The following is a 22,240-nucleotide window of genomic DNA, read 5'->3' as shown; positions in this document are numbered from 1 at the left end:
GCACCTTCATCCAGGATTTTCCACGAATAGCTAAGCCACTGTATGAGCTCCTCCAGTCTCGGGGAACAATAGCAGTTGAGGAGCAGAATAAATATGGTAAAGCTGGGAAAACAGGGACAGGGGCTTGGGGCTGTGCTCTACCAACAGCAAGAGGGCCGGCTCAGAGTCATTGGCTATGGTTCCAGGACGTTGACTCCTGCTAAGAGAAATTATAGGCTCCACTCCGGCAAGCTTGAGTTTTTGGCACTCAAATGGGCAGTCTGTGAGAAGTTCCGTGATTACTTGTTCTATGCGCCACACTTTACAGTCTTCACAGACAACAACCCATTGACGTATGTCCTCAGGACGGCCAAACTCAATGCGGTTGGACATAGATGGGTTGGAGAATTGGCGGACTTCAGATTTGACATTCTCTACAGACCAGGCAAAGTGAACATGGATGCAGACATGCTCTCTCGATGTCCCCTCGATATCGATACGTTTATAACTGCATGTACTGAAGTTCTCACAGAGGAGGTGGTCTGGGCCACATGGGAAGGACTTCAGGCTGACCAAGTGAAAGATGTTGCCTGGGTTGCAGCTCTTAATGCACGTCAAGAGGATGTAGAGTGCCTATTTGGAAAGAGGTTCATGACGCTTGATCACTCTGAGGTGAGAGCAGCTCAGAGGGAAGATCCTGTTGTTGGTAAGGTGATCGAATTAAAAGAGAGTGATGAGGAGATTACACCATGATGAAAACTGCGAAAGGAGGCCTCAAGAGACTGTTGTATGAGTGGAGAAAATTAGATCTCCAAAATGGACAGCTCTTTCGTAAGACCAGTCACAGATCTCAACTTGTTCTTCCAGCTAAGTTTAAACAGGTGGCCTTGAAACAGCTACACAATGACATGGGCCATGTGGGGACGGAACGTGTTCTGGACTTAGCAAGGAACAGATTCTACTGGCCTTTTATGAAGAAAGAGATCGAGCACTATGTCACCCAACAATGCCAATGCGTGAAGCAAAAGAAACCAGTGGTGAAGATCAGAGCCCCGATGGGAAGTCTTACCTCAAGTTGCCCACTGGATCTGGTGTCCATCGATTACCTCCACCTGGAGCGGAGTCGTGGTGGATACGAATATATCCTGGTTCTGGTGGACCATTTTACCAGATTTGCCCAGGCGTACCCGACATGAGACAAGTCTCGAAGGACGGCAGCTGAGAGGATATTTAATGACTTTATCCCAAGATTTGGTTACCCTTCTCGGCTTCATCATGACCAAGGCCGTGAATTCGAGAACCATCTCTTTGCAACTTTGCAGCGGTTGACAGGTGTCAGCAATTCAAGAACAACACCTTATCACCCCCAAGCAAATCCAGCAGAACGCTTCAATCGCACCCTGCTACAAATGTTGAGAACACTGGAGGAGAAAGAAAAGGACAGGTGGAAAGATCACCTCCCAAAGGTAGTGCATGTGTACAATTGCACTAAGCATGAGGCCACAGGGTTCTCTCCATTCTTCCTCCTATATGGACGTCACCCTCGCTTGCCCATAGACTTGTTGTTTGGTCTAAGATCAGAGGATGACCAATACTCACCTCGAGAGTATGCAGAGAAGTGGGCCCAACGGATGGCTGATGCTTATAAACTAGCTTCGGACAACAGTAAACAAGTGAGTGCATGGAACAAGAAATACTATGACCAGCACCTTCGTGGTGTTGTGCTGCAACCCGGAGATCGAGTTCTGGTTCGGAACCTGAGTGAACGAGGCGGGCCTGGAAAGTTTAGATCATATTGGGAGAGTAGTCAAAGAAAGAGTAGGAGATGGGCCAGTCTATCATGTGTACCCCGTGTCCAGTGGAGGTCAAAATCTAGTGACGATACGTACCTTGCATCGGAACCTGCTTCACCTGGTTAACAACTTACCTGTAGATCCGCCACCTCCGGGAGCTAACAACCTATGTAGACCTAAGGGAAGGAAACAAAGATTGTTAAAATCAGCAAGACAGCCTGAAGAAGCAAATTCAAGTGATTCATGTTCAGATGACAGTGCTGCTCCGAGAGCGTACTACTGGTTGTGATCCTCAGAAAAGCCGAGAGCTGAGAAGAAAAGGATTATTTCTGAAACGTACGAAAGAGAAGATCGGAGATGGAGAAAGGGTGAGGATAGACCTGCAAGGAATGAAGGGATTGCTGTAGGAGTAGAGGAAGAATGCTTAGCTGAGTCGGAGGTAACTCACCCATCAACTGACTTATCTGCGGACCTAGAACCTGAGGTGATGGAGGAGGTGCAGAGAGAGATGGTATCTGTGGAGGGTGAAAGACAAATGGGTAGTTCAATAGGAAAAGCTGAAGATGGATATGTGAGAAAATCAAGCAGAGAAAGGAAACCCACACGGGTCTTTACTTACCCCTCATTGGGTCAGCCCAATTATGAACTCACCACTGAGATATGGGCTGCTCAATTTATGCCGACACAGCAGTTACCATACTATTCAAATGGGGTACAGGGACCAGTATATGTGACTTGTGCTTATGTTCCTCCTACATTTCCTTATCAGATAGGTTCCCATCCTTCTTTATCATATTATACTAACTTTTGTGGACACTAGAGAATTAGTACTCACAAGAAAATGGAACTAAGACACATACACTTACATAACCATGAGCAATTAACACAGAGATTACACTTTGACACAGGAATCTTGAAATTGGTTGCATTTGAGTAGATTGTGTTATTGGGAAAAATGTTTATAAGGGTTTAGGGGTCAGTGTTGTGTGGAGCCATTTCTTTTTGTCGGGGAGAGTGTGACACCCTGTATGTGTAGTCACAGGAATAATTTGTTTTATTTTCCCATGTGTTTAATTATTTAATTTCTGTTTATAACATTGTTTGCTGTTATTAGGGTTAATGGTGATGCGTAGTAATCTTAGTGGACAGTAGGGGGAGACGCTGTGCTGATTAGGTACTGTGTGATTAAAGGTGAGTCGCAGAGAAGAGGCCATTACAAGAGCGACTCCATGACTAAAAGCAGCAAAACTGTGTCTCTCCTTGTAGCATGAATGCTGACTGATTTACAACTATTTCTTAGGCTTTGAGAAATGAGCCAGTAATCTATTCGGGACTGCTTAGAACGGTCCTTGCTGATCCACGTATAGAGTCTCTGCTGTGGATACATTTCTCTCCATATATCAACAACACAAAAATGCAACATGAAATTATACATAATAGGACTTTTAGAAGCAGCTATAGGGGGAAACCTATCTAAATCACTGTTTAAAACCATATTAAAATCCCCACCTAAAATAAGAACAGCATTTTGGGTATTTCTTTAACCAGTACTGTATATTTTCACTGATATTGTCCATTAAAGTAGTATTTTCTATAGAAGAATTGTACCCATAAACATTTAATAACACTGAGATGGTCTGACCAAGTGAAAGCACTAATAGAAGAAAATGACCCTTTGGATCACTGTCAACGTGTAGAATCTCACCAGCAAACTTATTTTTTTTTAAATGGTGACACCTGCTGATCCTCTGTGCTGTGCAACATCCATACATCACTGCCCCACTGGGACCTCCAAAATTTAACATCGTCTTATGTAGAGTGGGTTTCTTGAAAAAGAGCAAAAGTCTGATTCATAGTTTTTAAACAAACAAAAAGAGGGCTTTGCACTTCACATTGTTTCTTAGACCCCTGGCATTAAAAGAAATGAACGATATTGACATTGAAAAAACGAACAGCAATGAACAGTTGTTAACACGATTCAAAACAAAGGCAAAAAGTCAAAACTGAATGATAGATGAGAAAAAAGCTGAGATGAACAGAGCTTAACTGACCAACTTAAAGGTCCAGCTGTACCCAGCAAACATTGGTCCGACGGCGACGTCGTGTTCCCGGCCAAAAATAGTCACGGTAGGATGGCGTAAATCGGTAGAAATATGTAACAGAACATTTCCTAAAAATGCATTTTTAAATTGCATAAAATGCATAAAAATTACATGTCTCATCATGGTTGTGAAAAGACCTCCAAGCAAGACTATTTGTTGTATTTGTTGTTATTTTTATGGAATATATATGTAAAACAGATATATATCCGGTCACCATTTCGGTCTGAGTTGGATGTAATTGCCAAAATGGTGCTGCCAAGATGTAGACACAAAACATAGTAATATATTTTGTGATATTACAAAATCCCGCGATAGGACAGATTAGCTCGTGAAATCTCGCTTTCTCTTCTGGAAGTTCTGGAACATTGAGCAGGCAACCACTGTTAGGGTTGCTGGGAGAAAAAGGGACCCAAGAGCAGATTCGCAGTTTGCCAAAATTTATTGAACAAAAACAGGCAATAGTCCAAAACAAAGACAGTAGTCCAAAACAAAGGCAATAATCCAAAACAAACGCTGACAATCAGCAACCAGGGAAGGAATCCAAAACTGGACTGTGTACGGGAACTGGGTACACCAAAAAGACAAAAAACAAGATTAAATGAACAAACAGGGCATGACAACTAGGCACAACTTGAGCACAAAAGTTTTAAGGACAGTAGTGAAACGGATGGTAGCCAAGACACACTGACAGAGAAGCACAGAAAGAGAGAAACATAAGTATAGAAGAAAATCAATGTGAAATTGAGAGACAGGTGTGTGTGAGCTGGAACACTAATTAGGATGAGGTGCAGCTGTGAAGGCAGAGTGAGTGGAATTAACCACTTAAGACATAACACAACAGAAGTCCTGACAGGACCCCCCACCCCAGGAATGCCACCAGGCTTTCCAGGGTGAGGGGCAGATCGATGGTAATCCTCAATAAGAGAGCGGTCCAGAATGTCCCGAGTCGGGACCCAACATCTCTCCTCTGGACCGTACCCCTCCCAATCAACCAGGTACTGGTATCCCCTGCCCCGCCGCCTGGAATCAAGAATCCTCCTAACGGTAAAAGCGGGAGCACCCTCAACTATCAGGGGAGGAGGGGGTAGGGGTTTAGGGGAAGATGATGAAGAGAGAGAACGAATAAAAGGCTTGACACAAGACACGTGAAACACTGGATGCACTCGACGAAGAGGATGCGGAAGCCGAAGCCGAACCGCCACTGGACTGAGCACCTTAACAATGGGGTATGGCCCAATGAACCGCGGTGCCAACTTCTTGGAGGACACCTTAAGAGGCAGGTTCTTGGTGGAGAGCCATACCTTTTGCCCACAGATGTATCTGGGTGCCTCAGCCCAACGACGATCCGCCAATCTCTTGGTGCGTTCCCTAGTTCTCAGAAGCGCTTCCCTGGCCCTCCTCCAGGTTCGCCGGCATCGACTGATAAATGCCTGAACTGAGGGAACCGCAGCTTCGGAACTCTGTGAAGGAAACAGAGGGGGTTGATATCCGAGACAGCAAAAGAAAGGTGATAATCCAGTAGACGACACCGGCAATGTATTGTGCGCATACTCAACCAACGTAAGCTGCTGGCACCAGGACGAGGGATTATGTGAAGCCAGACAACGAAGGGTCCTCCCAAGGTCCTGGTTCGCACTCTCGGTCTGGCCATTGGTCTGTGGGTGGAATCCTGACGACAGGCTAGTGGTAGCACCAATCTGTCGACAGAACTCCCTCCAGAAGTGGGAGATGAACTGGGGTCCCCGGTCAAAAACCACGTCCTCCGGAAGACCATGGATCCGAAAGACGTGGTCCACGACGCCCGAGCAGTCTCCCTGGCAGAAGGAAGTTTAGGGAGAGGGATAAAGTGAACCGCCTTAGAAAAGCTGTCCACTACAGTGAGAACAACCATATTGCCACTGGACTCTGGTAAACCACACACAAAGTCCAGCGCAATATGAGACCAGGGGCGAGATGGGACAGGAAAAGGTTGGAGCAAACCAACGGGTACAGAACTAGAGGACTTGTTTTGGGCACAGACCGAGCAGGCGACCACAAAATCACGAACCTCCCCCCCATGCCTGGCCACCAAAAACGCTGACGAATGGCAGCCAACGTTCTCCTCACTCCTGGGTGACAGACCAGTTTGGAGGCGTGACCCCACTCCAGAACCTCTGGCCGAACCAACTCCGGAACAAACAGCTGACCCACCGGGCCCCCCTCTGGCACCTCTGCCTCCGACTGAGCCAGCCTGACATGCTCCTCGATGCCCCAGGTGACGGACCCCACCACACAACCAGGTGAAATAATGGTGTCTGGTGGAGTTGCATCCTCCGGGGCAGTGAATTGAAGGGAGAGTGCATCAGGCTTAATGTTTTTGGAGCCTGGTCGGTAAGACAGGGTAAAAATAAAGCGACCAAAGAAGAGTGCCCAACGAGCCTGCCTGGAATTTAGTCGTTTGGCAGTTTGGATATATTCCAAGTTCCGGTGGTCGGTCCAGACCAGAAACGGCTCCGCCGAGCCCTCCAACCAGTGGCGCCACTCCCCCAAAGCCAGCCGTACAGCCAGCAACTCCCGGTTGCCGATATCGTAGTTCCATTCTGTGGGGGACAATCGGTGTGAAAAATAAGCGCAAGGATGTATTTTATTGTCAAGAGGGGATCGTTGAGATAAAACCGCTCCAACACCTACCTCTGACGCATCAACCTCCACAATAAACTGCCGGGAAGGGTCTGGAGTTATTAAAATAGGTGCGGATGAAAACCGCCTCTTAAGTTCATCAAAGGCTGCCTGAGCAGCTAAGGACCAGCAAAACGGTTTCTTTGTGGAGGTTAATGCTGTCAGTGGAGCCGCCACCTGGCCGAAATTACGGATAAACCGCCTGTAGAAATTAGCAAATCCAATAAAACTTTGCAGAGATTTACGGTTGCCAGGGGTGGGCCAGTCAGAGACGGCCTTTACCTTCGTAGGGTCCATGCAGATCCCCTCCACCGAGATTATGTGGCCCAAGAACGGAACTGACTGGTTGTGGAAGGAACACTTCTCCACCTTAGCAAACAGTTGGTTCTCTAGCAACCGCTGCAGCACTCGTCTGACGTGCTGAATGTGTACCTGGAGTGAACGAGAAAAAATTAGGATGTCATCCAGATACACAAAGACAAATTTGTTGATCATGTCTCTCAGCACGTCATTGACGAGCGCCTGGAAGACGGCTGGGGCATTAGTCAAACCGAAGGGAAGGACCCTGTACTCAAAATGCCCTGTGGGTGTATTAAAAGCCGTCTTCCATTCATCCCCCTCCCTGATCTGAACCAGATGATAGGCATTGCGAAGGTCCAACTTCGTGAAGTACCTTGCCCCCTGCAGGATCTCAAAGGCTGATGACATCAAAGGTAGGGGATACCTATTCTTAATGGTGATGTCATTCAACCCTCGATAATCAATGCAAGGACGCAAGGAACCATCCTTCTTCTTCACGAAGAAGAACCCCGCCCCCGCCGGAGAAGAGGAGGGACGAATAACACCGGCCGCCAGAGACTCTGACAGATACCTCTCCATGGCCGCCCTTTCAGGACCGGACAAGGAGAACAATCGCCCCCTAGGAGGAGAAGTGCCAGGGAGAAGATTGATGGCACAATCATAGGGACGGTGTGGAGGGAGAGATGCGGCCCGGGAATGACTGAAAACCACCCGCAAATCATGGTAGACCTCAGGAACACTGGAGAGATCAATCGGCTCCTCCTGCAACACAGGAAAAGAAGAGACAGAAGACAAGGCAGACACAAGACAATGGGCATGACAATAGGGACTCCATGATAGGATGGTGCTTTCAGACCAATTAATGTGTGGATTGTGAGTGGTTAACCAGGAATGACCTAAGACCACCGGAGTGAGGGGTGAGCGAGTGACAAAGAATACTATTTCCTCTCTATGATTACCAGATGTGATTAATTGTAATGGAACTGTGGCCTGAGAAATGGTGGTAAGTTCGCGACCATCTAAAGCATGAGCAGTAAGGACAGGAGAGAGAGATTGAAAAGAAATGCCCCTCTTCAAAGCCCAAGAAAAATCTATAAAATTCCCCTCAGCTCCTGAATCGATGAGAGCAGAGAGTTGATGAACTGCACCTTCATAAGTGACTGAGACAGGAATCATAGAGCGCGAACCAGTAGACGGGGTGGTGGAAGTAGCGCTCGCCAGTACCCCCTTGCTTACTAGCGAGCATTGGCTTTTGCCGGACAGGAAGAAGCAAAATGTCCATGACGGCCACAGTAGAGGCATAATCCTTTGGAAAGACGTTTCTGTTTCTCCTCTGCAGATAACCGGTACCTGCCCAACTGCATAGGTTACGGAGCAGATAAGGGAACGGGAGTATCGGACCCCGAAAAGGCAGACACAGGGTTTACAAAAGGCAAGAATGTAGAAGCCCGAGCTCTCCGACGAAGATCCCGTCGATTATCCAAACGGATAGCCAGGTCAACAAGTTCATCTAGATGTTCAGGAAGATCGTGAGCATACATCTCATCCCTTATCTCATCTTCCAGGCCTTCCGTGAACCTGGCTGCCAGTGCTCCATCATTCCACTTACTAGACGCAGCGAGAGTGCGAAACTCGATAGCGAAGTCCGCCACCGAACGCCTCCCCTGATGAAGTGCTGCCAACAGCCGCGATGCCTCTTTACCGAGTGCTGAGCGGTCAAATATCTTGACAAACTCTGCTTTAAAGCTGGCGAACTCCATACAACATGCTGCCTTAGCAGCCCATACAGCAGTGGCCCATTCCCGAGCCCGACCGGTAAGAAGGGAGATGACAAACGCCACCTTGGCTGAATCTGAGGCATAAGTGAAGGGTTGCAGAGAGAAAATTACCTCACATTGGATAATAAATGATCGACATTCCGTAGGCTCACCGGAGTAATTGGGAGGATTGTTGATGCGTGGTTCAGGGGTGACTGAAGAACGTCCGGTGGCTGTTGACAGTAGGTTACGTTCAGTCTCCATCCGGCGAATGGTTTCAGTTAGCTCAGAGACTTGACTGGCTAATGTGTCCATGGCATGATGAGCTGCCGCCAGCTTTCCCTGATGCTGTCCGAGCAGCACACCCTGCACTTCCAAAGCTGAGCGAAACTGCGATTGATCTGCTGGATCCATCCTGATCAGTGTGTACTGTTAGGGTTGCTGGGACAAAAAGGGACCCAAGAGCAGATTCGCAGTTTGCCAAAATTTATTGAACAAAAACAGGCAATAGTCCAAAACAAAGACAGTAGTTAAAAAAAAAAGGCAATAATCCAAAACAAACGCTGACAATCAGCAACCAGGGAAGGAATCCAAAACTGGACTGTGTACGGGAACTGGGTACACCAAAAAGACAAAAAACAAGATTAAATGAACAAACAGGGCATGACAACTAGGCACAACTTGAGCACAATAGTTTTAAGGACAGTAGTGAAACGGATGGTAGCCAAGACACACTGACAGAGAAGCACAGAAAGAGAGAAGCATAAGTATAGAAGAAAATCAATGTGAAATTGAGAGACAGGTGTGTGTGAGCTGGAACACTAATTAGGATGAGGTGCAGCTGTGAAGGCAGAGTGAGTGGAATTAACCACTTAAGACATAACAAAACAGAAGTCCTGATGATCAAACCAGTGTCCTGACAACCACGAGGAGAGGACTTGAAGAGGACTTGAGGAGGGAGATGTATTGATATATATTATATGAAATCTACTGTTGGGTAAGTACATTTTGTATTATTTGATTAACGTTTTTGGGTTTTATTTGTTTGACACAAAGGAACCGAGAGAAATTATGCCCACATTGTCAACTGAAATTCACTGAGTATGGCTAAAATTAGCTAACGTTATAAGGCGAAAAGTTACTTATGTTGATGTAATTTTTATTGGTACGCTTTAATTAATTATTCAGGGGACATCACAGCCAACCTGTCTTATCAGAAATGTCCTGTTCACTTTCTCACAGTTACACACCTAGTTAAGGGTGTTTCTCAAGGGCATCACATTAAAGCACAACATCTTTTATACAATTAAAAAAGAAAATCTAATGCATGTTGATTACCTTTGTTTAATGTTTAATTCATGATTCATTCATCTTGTTCCAAGTTTATTTATTTATTTTTTTTATTTTTTTTTAGCTGTAGACCATAAAGATATTTTGAAAATAAGTGCATGTCATTTATCTAAATTTTTTTATTTTAATTATTTTAAAAATAAATGTATTCTCTTCCCTCAGATGCTGTGAAGAGGAGGAGACTCTGAAGTGGATGCAGCAATGGCAGAACACCTGAAGATCGCTCCAGGAAGAGCTGAGGGTGGAGGTTACAAGAAATAAGCCAAACAACTGTAATGTGTTTAAGGGATAGTTCACCCAAAAATGAATTTAGTCATAATTTTCTCACCCTCATGTTACGATTTTTCCTAAAATGGCAGTTAATGGGGTGTGAGATCTGCTTGGTTAATTAACATTCTTCCAAATATCTTTGTGTTTATAAGACAACTGTGTAAGTCAATGACAAGATTAATAAAGACATGATAAAAAGAAACCATCTTTTAACATTCTAGTAGAAAACATGTGAATGCATTCTCAGAAATGTAATATTTGAATTCATGTCGGTTCTATACAGTATAAAATCTTTTACACTACTTTGATTTTATAAATGGCAATGATTTTGAGGGTCTTATGTTTTATGATTTTCCTGTCACATGACAACAATGGCTCCTGCAAGGCTGTTATGCCACATGTTCAAATATTAATATTCTTGATATTATTTTTATGATTAAAGGATTTAAAAATAAATGCAATTAAACAATATTGATTTATATTATTATATATTAAAAACATTAATAAACAAATACTGCGACTTAAAGATTGAGTATTTCAGCACTTTTTATTCAGTGATGACCATCATTAAATCATATTTCTGATGAAATTGGAAGGCCTGTAAATTTCTTTCAGAAATCCAAAATGGATACAAAGATTATATTGGAAAAACTAATTTTTTTAATAGATTTTTATCATCTTGAAGATTCTTATTTGTCATTATCAAAGTTTTGAAACATGAGGGTGAGTAAGTGACAGAATTTTAATTTTTGGGTAAACTAGCCCTTTATATAATAATTCAGTATTTTGTAATTGGTATTTTAATTTGGTTAATAGATGTTAAAGTGTTCAAAAACAATAAAATGTGCTAAATCAGAACATGCTTCTTTTTTCTTATGTCTATAAATATAGTGTTCTTGTTTGTGATGTGCACTTGATAAAGACGTTTTATGGATGTTCAGGTCTGACTGGACCAATCTTGAACCTTTGTTAAGATGTGTTAAACCTCAAGACATAATTGATTGCCTTTCACGATGTTACACATTGGGTGTGTGATTATTAAAAGACGTCGGTTAAACTGTCATTTTGGAACTATTTTTCAACCATGATGGGACGTGTCGGACGGACGTCTTTTCAACGGTCAAAAAAGGTCTGAATGTTTGCTGGGTACTAGGACGATAGTTCAAACGCCATAGTGACAGTTAACAGTCATCATTTTACACGAGTACACGATCCTCATGATGGAACTCACAAAGTAATCTCCACACCTTCAATCAATGCACACACTCTGACGTACAGTAATAAGGCATTTTTCCAGCAGCCCTTGCCTCTCTCACTCTCGGCCACAAGCTCTTCCGTCTCTCCCAGTCCAGCGAAGTCTTGTTGTCTTTGAGAAACTGGGAATTCTTGGCAGCTTTCCATAAGGCAACGCGGATAACCCATTAGGAGAACTGCATAATAACAGCGCAAGGTTTTTGTGTTGTCACCTCTCCTCCCTAACCGATGCACAGTGTCAACAACATCAGGGTACTTGCTCTTGGCCTCGGGATAAGTATCGCTGCAGATTCGAATGACCTCAGATCTGATGTCTTGTTTGAATGTCTCAGGCACTCCAAACAATCTCAAATTCCACCTGCGAGAGTATCTCTCTAGATCAGAAATGCATGTTTCCCAGGCGCTCGTGAAATGTTCTTGATCTTTAAGCCTGGAATCTACATCTTTCATATTAGTTTTTAGATCTTGTACTTCGACACACACAAAGTCTACCGTTTTCTTCAGCCCTTCTATCTTTAGAGCATTGGCGCTAATCATTCCTTCCAGTGCGTCAACCGAGTATTGATCAACGAGGAGAGTGTAGAAATGATGGCAGAGTCGGCCTGCTCATTTGGACTTGAAGATTTACCTTTTTTATGAGCAGGTGGCTTGCTAGGAGTGACAGGGAGTGAAGTCACGCAGAGTACATCAGCTTATTTACAGCAGTAGAAGCATAATCATGGACATCCGTGATGTCGATAGTGTCCGATCGTTCTTTGCATTTGTCAAATGGCATATTTATTGCCTCAATTGAATGTAATAAAATATGATCAACCAAATGTAATGAAAAAAAATATGTTAATACAGCTATACTTTCTCAGTGTGTAAAGTTTGATCAGGAGCAATGAAAACTTCAACTTAACAAGGCGCCATCTTGGACCTCCCCCAGAATGCTCACTTCGAAGGGCACATTTGAAGTGTGAATGCGTCACCGCAGCATGACAAAGGCTGACGAATTTCGAAAGCCACATCAAATGCACCCGTGTCTGAAGCATACTTTGAAAAACGGCATCGTGTTGGTCGGCGACAGCCTCTGCCGTCGCTACCGGCGCGACTATAAATACGCGCCCGTAGGACCCGTCACTTATCTTCTTCGTCTTCATTGACTATTTTGTTTGAAGCGTGCATCTGAGAAACGACCAGAACGGTAAGAGCGATCTATTATCGTTATCATGGCATCCACTAGCAAGGTGTTTAAACGGTGTGTGCATCCATGTCAGCGTTATTTGACACCTGATGACACACACAGTCTTTGCGTCTCTTGTTTGGGCAAAGAGCACGCGCGCGATTTCCTTGAGGGGGCAATCTGCGCGCACTGCGTGCGTTTTTCTGTGAAAAAGGTCCGCTCTCATTTGTCATCTGGATCTCGCGGCTCAGGACCCGCCATTGCCGAAGCACAGAGGAGAATGAGCTCGTGGGGATCACAGGTGGATCTCGCTGAGGAGTGTAGAGAGGGACTTTTCCTCTCACACTCTCCGGCAGCAAACGAGAGCGAACTTCGGGGCGTTGCGTTGTCATTAACCCTTTCTGACACTGAAGTTAGTGCTCTGCTGGGTTCTACCCAGAAAGAGCAGGAGATATTTGAGAGTGGCGAAGAAGCTGAGGCTGAGCCGCTCATTTCTCCTGCTCTGCGTATGGGGAGCTGTTAGAGGTTATGGATCGCGCCGCGGCAAAATAAAAATAAATAAATAAATAAAAATTAAAAAATTAAATAAATAAATAAACTTGCCATGGAAGCGTGCCAGAAAGGTAACGTCGCGAGGTAGCCTCGATGAGCGTTATTTATCTGACCATAGCCCACCAGCCCAGGTGAGCCTCCCATTCTTGCCTGACTTACATGCAGAAGTCGAAAAGGAATGGAAGAGGCCGTTTTTCTCTCGCATCCATCGGTTTCAGCATACGAGTTATGATGATATCGATGGCATGCATGAGAACGGCTATGAGAGGATGCCCCCTGTAGAAGAGATGCTGGCTAGCTATCTCTCAGTGGGGGAACATCCTCTCTAAAATCTCCCTCTTTGCCATCTAAGCCCTTCCAGGATACATCCCGCTTAAATGGTAAATCATACGCAGCAGCAGAGCCCGAACAACAAAGGGGTCCTGGCCCATCTCGATCTGAGGATCGAAGACGGGCGCAGAAGGCTAGTGTCGCGGCTCGCGCTCCTCCCCCGCCTGAGGGCAGGGGCAAGAGGAATCGCGGGTCACGAAGAGGTAAGCAGGGTCTGAGGGATGTGATTCAGACGGGGCAGCGTTCTCGTCTGGATCGGAGCGATACCTAGGAGTTCGTCACTTCCTTTTGGATGTTTTTAACTTCTGTTTTATTTCTCCCCTGCCTAATTCCCCTGTAGCCACCAACGCTCCACCTGATCGGGGTTAAGTGGAAAGTTTCTCACATAACAGTCTCCTGGACCTGTTATGTTTTTGGTTGGTCCTATTTTCATAGTGATAGTGGTTATAGTGGTTATAAAAAGGACCATAGTGGTCCTTTTTTCATTGCTGGTGGTTATGTCTACTAACAAACTCCGTGAGTTTCCTTTACAGTGTTCAGTTCCAGCCTTGTGCTCTGGCTACGATCACAGACTTTCGGCAGGCGGCCGTGCCGCGTGGGTTTGCCCCCCCAGGGAGCGACACCCACCGCGGAGCAAGTTCCACGTGCGGGAAACAAGCGCTCTGCGGTTGCTCGTCCCACACCCCTCCCGAGGAGCCTGGCTGATCGTCAGAACTGGCATAGCACTGCAGGGAATTTCATGGATATCCAGCCAGGTCACCCTGAGGGGCCGCCTGGCCGCTTGGCGCATCCGGGGAGGTGGTAGTTACGGAGCCCTCTGTATGTACTGCCTCAGGTGATGCTCCCCTCGCTTGAGGGTTGGAGCTCGCTTCTCCCGTGCGATCCAGCGCCTCTGCGATGCTTAGGAACCTTTCTGTACACACGCTAAGCCTGTGTTCTGTCTCAAAACCACATGGTGGTCAGTGTGCACGTGAACACTTTGCGCACTGTCTCAAATCCACGTAAGTGGTAAGTGTGCACACGCAAGGCTCTGCGCACTTTCTAAAATCCTGTACCGTAAGGGTTACGCGCTCTGCTTCGTTCCCTTTCTTAAGATGATTAGCCCCGAGGTTCCTTGGGCTTCATTCAACCAGTGTGTATTTGTTATACACCCCAAGCATCGCTTCCCTCAACATGAGGGGCTGTGTGGACTCCCGCATATTGTGTTTTTTTTCAGATAGTAGGCTTCACCAGGTCTCTCTGAAAGCGAGCTCCCACATACTGTGGTTGTCAGGTAGTAGGCCTCACCAGGCCTCCCTGGAGATTTAGCTCCCACATGCTGTGCGTTTCCACTAAAAAACAAGCTCCCACGGTTTGTGGTTGTCAGGTAGTAGGCCTCAGCAGGCCTCCCTGGAGTCGAGTTCCATATTACCTTCCACTGAGGTGGTTATCTGGTAACAGTTAGTAGGCCTCTCTAGGCCTCTCTGTAGGTGAACTCCCACATATTGTGGTTATCAGATAGTAGGCTTCACAGGTCTCTCTGAAGGTGAGCTCCCACATACAGTGGTTGTCAGGTAACTTTTCTGTACACACGCTAAGCCTGTGTACTTTCTCAAATCCACGTAAAGTGGTAAGTGTGCACGCAAGGCTCTGCGCACTTTCTAAAATCCTGTATGGTAAGGGTTACGTGCTGTGCTTCGTTCCCTTTCTTAAGATGATTAGCCCCGGGGTTCCTTGGGCTTCATCCAACCAGGGTGTATTTGTTATACACCTCAAGCACCGCCCCTCAACATGGGGGGCTGTGTGGGCAATTCTCGCGGTAGTTTAGTAGCGCTCCCCTTTTCAAAAAGGGTCGCCTATGAGCATGCTGCTCGGAGTCCTCCTCTCATGGGAGAATGAATTCTCGGTTTTTCATCAGAGCGCTCCAGTACTACATACTGTTTTGAGACACACTGTGAGAGCAGACATCCTGCTGAGGCAGGGGCTGAGGCTCGGGGAATGGCGCCTTCACACCAAGGTGTTGAAGCCTTTAAGAGAAGCTTTTTCACTTCTCTTAAAGGTATAGTTCACCCAAATATTTTCCAAATTCAGTCCTTGGTTTCTCATAAGCTTAATTTATTTGGTTTAAAGAGAGAAGAATTAATGATTATTTTAATTTGAAAACTACATATAAAACAGTTCCTTCACGCTCGTCTGGTCCATGAGTTTATTTGAACAAGGTTTTCCACGGAGCCGGATCATTTATACTTCACACACCCCATGTTAGTAATTCTTTGTATTTTTAAAAGTTTGATTTTACTCTAATTAACGTGTTTGTGTTGTGCAATCTGCAAAAGCACCGCTCTGTTTCCTACAAACATCTGCGACCGCCAAATTCGAATGTGCTCTATCTCAAACAGCTCTTAACTTGAGCCACATACTGTATAAATCTACGTGTGTGTGCGTTGTATAAGTAATGCTGTCTTTGTGTGATACAGTTTAATGTTTCAGAGGTGTTTGTAACTTCAAAAAAAATTGTTGTGGCTTCGACATAACATTAGTTTGGTAGTGGACGCTGATGCACTAACGTTACACACGAAGCCACAGCTAAGGTTAGCTGAGTGATTATCAATTAGTCCAAAGCTGTTTAATTATGGTAAAGCATAGTTCAGGCAAATATCTGGCATAGTTCATCTTTCACAAAAGTGTACGCTCACAGTGTAACAATGTTGTATGTAACATGGATGTTAATAATGTAATATGTTACTCTATGCATAGGCCTAACGTTAACTCATAACCCAAATTTCATATTTGTATTGCTCTGTAGCTATTGGGTGCAGATGTCTAACCCCTGTCTCTTGATATAGTTTGTTGATGCATTTTAAAACCATTTAAGTGAGAATATTTTTTGACTAATTTATTTATATTAACATCCCTTCTCCCAATATTGTAATTGGTTAACTGCTTGTAGGTGCTGTGTGATGATGATATTACAAAAATTCAGTGGGGTTTTTACACAAGGTTTCTGATTATTTTTTTAAATGAGTTCTGCGATGAACTAATGTTAATCATTCTTGTTTTGTTCAGCAGGGTAATCATCACTTGCACACCTTTTTAAAGGGCTTTCATCACCTTTTTCATAGCCTTTTTTCATCAGTATTCAAAAGGCTAACTAACTTAATTTTTTTTCTCTCCCCATTGACAGATGGGATGGCCCTGTAAATTGTGCAGCACCGTGGTACCAGGAAAGAGTGACATTTTAAAGCATTATAGACCGCATCATGGGACCTTTGGACACAGCCATGCCTTGCCTTGTATTCATATAGATTGCCCATGTTCTTTTAAATCCTTTTCTACAGGTAAACGAGGAGTTCCGAAGATGTACTGTGGTTCCCCTGGAAGCAATGTTTATGTCACAGCTGGACAAGCACACCCCAAAGCTCCTAGAGCTCTTTAGTGCCAAGGGAGGAGCAACTGGTCAACGCATCAAAAACTTGATGATGGAACTGATACAGGTGGGTCAATATTTACTAAGTTAAAAGATACAATATTAATCAATTCAGTAGTTTGGTGTTTTTTTGTTTGTTTGTTAGACTAATTAGAAGAAAAACTGTCTCAAGTGTTATTACTATTAATCTATTATAATAAAGAAAAACTATTACAGACCTAGGGTAATGATGGCATTACATGGTTGGAGTGAATTTACCAACAAAAAATAATGTATTCATTATTGTTCTATTAACTAGGACCCAAGTGCCACTGCAGTGAAGAAGAGAGATGTCACTCTGAGATGCCTCTTTGAGTATTTGAGAGAGAGTGGACAAGAGCTCATCTCTGATTACTTTGTAAGTATTGTTTCAAAGCAGGTTTGGGTCAGTCTGGTGAACAGGTTTAAATTGTGCTGACTGTTAATGTGAACTGACTGAACCAGCATTTGGCAGGTAGTGGTGGAGTATTTGTTTTTCATCAAGAAATGAGATTGTTTGTCTTAAATCCTTTATTTTTTTTATCTCAAAGGGGGCTGCAGAGACCACTGTTCATGAGGATCTGAAAATGAAGAATATGAGCATCTATGTCTGCCGTGAGCCAGATGCAGTAGGAATCATCATTGAGGGAATACCAGTCCTTACCAATCTTGGAAATCTGGCCAAAGCATGCTGCTTGCTGCTTGGGTTGACATATGCACTTAATCCTGAGGATCCATCCAAGGTTTCCAAAACATTTGAGGTGTTTCAAAGACTTTTCGTGGGACTTGACACACTGCGCCCAAAACCAAGCCCCAAGTTCATGACTCTGTAAAACAAGCTCCTTGCCTAGGCACTCAGACATGACTGTCACTCTGCACTTGTGAACAGCTGTTTTCTTTGTCTGTTCAACACCATTATACACTGGACACAATGTTGAATTTTTCAGGATGTTCTAATGGTTTGTTTTTGTAATGTGTTATACTATGCTTCAGGTCATACTTTCTGGTGTGAAAAAAAGTTTATATTTTATACATATTCTCTTCCTTTGGGGCCCTGGTAATGAGTACTGGTTTTACTCCCATTCCGATCCTGGTAGCTAAAATATAAAGGATACTGGCCCTCTAGAACAGAGTTTGGAGCAGTAAGGTCAAATTATTTTTATGTACTTAATTTTCATTTTATTTACTTAATAGTGCTGCTTTTGCTGACATTATGTCTGTGGTCAAAAGTTAAAATGACTGATGCCTTGGCACAGTGCACAGACACATGCAAAGCTCGGGACATGACAAATGCGCGCAGCAAAGGCTAGAAGGGATACATTTGGCACTACTGGGCATGCGCACATAAATACAGCGATATTTTTGTCATACTGTACTAGTGCTTGCATAGACTACTCGGCGCTGTTGGAAACAATCATGCATGCATTAACCATAATGCATACAAAGTGTTTGCAAGTACAACGTGAATTTTGGAATTACAATATTGCGTGGAGCTGTTACTATATGACCTTATCTATGTTGCATGTAAAAATAAAATATGACGAAATAATTAAGGTTGTGCCTGAAGCCGCATTGTTGTCGCCTCTCTGAGCATCTCTCAGAAATCAGAGCATTGCAAGAGTAATTTTACCTATAATAATACATCATACACGTTATTGTATTTGTAAATAAAGCTTAGGCCACGATATTATACGAATGAGGGGAATAAGCACAGCGCGCTCACCAATCAAACAGCCGCGCTGCGCATCTCAGTCTCAAAACCCAAATCAGTTCTCTCTCAAGAGTAGGTTAATAATCAGCTTAGGTACTGATACATTGTCTACTTGTCCTACTTGTTTGCATCTTTACCTTTTGCTGGATTGCGCGGCACACACACATCTCATTAACATTAAGACTCGCTTAAAGTGTTCTGCGTAATCAACGAAAATGTGCGCATTAAATGGATTCAGTCGTGTTCAAATTATCACTAAATGTTTGTCATGACATCTCTCTGCTTGCATGATAAATATTATTTTAGAAATTAATAATTATTTTAGTTTAACACGACATACTTGTTCAGTGATAACTACGAAAAAAATATAAAAAGCCATAACGGTCTTATCAAGTAACTGTACGATGTATCCGAATGCAGATAGGAAACATTTTGTGATTGCTACAGATACAAATACTGGCTGTTACATGAAAATTTTAATATGTAATGTCATAATTATAAAGTTTTTTTAAATTTACATACTGTATGTAATTGTTGCATAATGCTATACATTAATAAGCGTTTATTGATAAGAAAAAAAAAAGAAAAAAAGATTGTGTTTTCATTTACAATAGCATGAACCACGCATGAGTAGTCAAGTAACTCAAGCATTTTGTAAGGAAATATTAGCTCATTTATTCTGAGAAGAATCAAATCTAAAGATTCAAATTGCTTTACTTGAACTGAGTCCAAATTGATTTAGTTTATACTTCATCAGCGGTTCATCCAGCAAACTTAAAATTCAGTATTTCCTTAAAATCTGTTTGAGTTTACTTCATGAACAAGATAATACAAACAGAAAGATAATTTATACCCTACAGGCTAGGTAGCACAGGATCTGGGCAAAGTTTAATCTTAAAATACACCACACAAGACAATACTTCTTTATAAATGAAACAATAATTTATTGAGCTATTCTATAGATTATATGGATCTAAAACGAAATGAACACAAACATACATACACATACACACACAGTTGCAACGGATTTATGAGATGAGTTGATGAGAAAATCTCTACCAAATTCACAGGCGTATCAAGAATCAATAAAAGCAGAGCCCAGTTTATCTTTACAACTTAATAACGACCTTGCACCATTTCAGCAATAGATAGAGGTTTGTTTGCCTTTACTTGTGGTTGTGCTGCTGGCCGTGGTGTCATTTCGTCTCCTTGGCTCGCATTGAGCTGAAAGGGGAATCCCGGCTTGGATTCGCGGTTGCATAGATGACGTCTGGGGATGCCCTTTGCCTTGATTGGTTGGTTGACTGCCTGGCGATTTTGAGAGATTCAACAGCTCTTGCCTTGACGGTGGACAAAGTTTTCTTCCGAGTCCTCTCGTTTGCGCGGCGTGAGCTTTGAAGATTCTGTCACGGAAAGTTGAAGTTCTTTATGACTTGCAAGCACGCTGATGGCTAGAAGCCGGGGTTGAAGAGGGGCAAGCAAGCAAGCATGGTTTCGCTGTCACAAAGTTTCAACGGAGTGGTTTTGAGTTCTGGATGGCAAGAACGCTAGCAGCGTGTTGGTAGTTCAAGCCATGGCCTAGATGGAAGAGCAGCGTAGCGCACCACATTTAAGCGACACGATACACTACACCACCCTCGAAAAGAGATGACGCGCTTGGAGACTAGACTAGAGACTAGACTGGAGCATTAGGGTTTTATCGAAGCAGATTTGGTCCATCCCACGATGCAATCTCCCAATGGGATGCTGTTGCAGAGCTTAGACACGCCCTGTACTGTTTCTCGATTAAACATCATGTGGCATTATCATGTGGGATGGATCTTTGGGTTAATACCTTATAAAGTGTCATGATATGCACGCAATAAAGAATCTGGAAATTTCATTTGCTCCAAGTTTAGATAAATAACGTGAGCTTTCATTCAATACTAAACTTTCCATATCTTACACACATTTAATATCACTATCTGTTATAAAAACAATGATTAAAGTTACAAAGATTACATTGAACACATCAAACAGTTACAGGACATAAACTATTATTTGTGAATCTAGTTAAACCTTCAGATTCCTTAATGGTTGTCCTTTTGAGATAGTTTGTTGAAAAGTTCAGTTCGTAGGAAGATTCTCAAGCAAGCAGGAAGCAAAGTCATGGGATGATCCTGTATTGGTTCTTTGTGTTGAGGTCCACTAATTATTAACAATTCCTGGGGTGTTTCCATACATTGGGATCATGTGATGCTGTGATACACAGTGTCCTTGTATCTTGTAAAAAGAGTTAATTAAATCAGACCTTTCCTCTGTTGTATGATCACGTTATCACTTCGCTTAAAATGTCCTTTAGCCATTTGTTTCCCTGACAAAAAGGGGTCCAGACAATCTTGAGCATCGTTTTCCTCAGCTAATCATTAACTGTGTTCAGATCGCAGATGGGAGGAAGTAGGCTCTTATAATTACTTTGGCCGAAGCAGCCGATTCTGCAGTTATTGGCGTGACCGTTCACCGAGGTCCTACAATTTTTTATTTAAAAAATCGACTAGTAGAAATCAGTAGTCTTGCAACCCCTTTACTGTGCAACAATAATTAGTATTTCATTATTGTAAAGGGAACGTTTGAGGCGATCTAGGTGTAGACGTAAATTAAACACAATCTAACAGGTAGAAAATTAAATTAGAAACATCTAAACTTTTCAGGTCGCAGCAAGTGCACCGCTGGTCATGCACATCCTTTCCCGGAACAATACTGAAAGCTAAGATGGAGAAACAGATGATCATAGCTGTACAAGGATAGAAATTTTTTAAATGAATCTATTAGCAGAGCTATTGAAAGGGATGTTTAGTGCTGGAAATCCATTTATTCTTTGCTGAAACTTATGCGTCTTCATGGGGAGCGGGTCATGGTTGCCCAGCAACAGCAGACGCCACTGGAGAGCGAGCGTAGAGTGCAGGCCACAGAGTCATTTGGAAGTAAGGAGAGCAGCGCACCTAGCGTTTTCCACACGTTTTCAGTCGCAAATTTTTTTTAATTTTTTTTTTGCTGGACCAGTGGCCAAGTCCGATTGCAAATGCAATGAGTCCGAGACGACAGAAAAATGTCTCGAGTCCGGACTCGAGTCCAAAACCAGACTCGAGTACTACAGCCCTAATTCTAACACATTAAAAACTGTCTCACTGCATTGCAGAAAACATTTTATTTCATAAGACATAAGCATCTTTCAATTTGGCAAGATTTGCACTGAACATTGAGAGACAAGCTTTTGAGCAGATTTGGGCTAGATTTCTCTTCATTTGAATAGAAGCACTATTTCAACATTAATGGTCTCAGAAACCTGTAAACTGACAATCTTGAGCATTGAAGCTCTAACATAAGTTTTAGTGCATATAACTTCTTACAAATTAAAAACTGTCTTACAGCACTGCAAAAACATTTTATATCATAAGGCATAAGCATCTTTCAGTTTGGCAAGATTTGCACTGAATATTGAATGAAGCAGCGTTCTCTCATAGAGAGACAAGCTTTTGAGCAGATTTGGACTAGATTTCACTTCATTTGAACAGAAGCACTATTTCAGCATTACTGGTCTCAGAAACCTGTAAAC

At 43.4% G+C, this 22,240-nt stretch overlaps 1 long non-coding RNA gene across 1 annotated transcript; it reads left to right on the top strand.

Annotated features, from left to right (window-relative positions):
• The first annotated feature begins 12,295 nt into the window (after nucleotides 1–12,295).
• Nucleotides 12,296–19,162, top strand: LOC127949675 (uncharacterized). Its single transcript, XR_008152417.1, has 3 exons — nucleotides 12,296–16,983; nucleotides 17,215–17,313; nucleotides 17,486–19,162. It is a non-coding gene; the product is annotated as an uncharacterized LOC127949675 (long non-coding RNA).
• The last annotated feature ends 3,078 nt before the right edge of the window (nucleotides 19,163–22,240 follow it).

The sequence above is a fragment of the Carassius gibelio genome, chromosome B1 (genome assembly GCF_023724105.1).
Source record: "Carassius gibelio isolate Cgi1373 ecotype wild population from Czech Republic chromosome B1, carGib1.2-hapl.c, whole genome shotgun sequence".
Taxonomy (NCBI): Eukaryota; Metazoa; Chordata; class Actinopteri; order Cypriniformes; family Cyprinidae; genus Carassius; species Carassius gibelio.
This window is presented reverse-complemented; position numbering and strand designations above follow the sequence as displayed.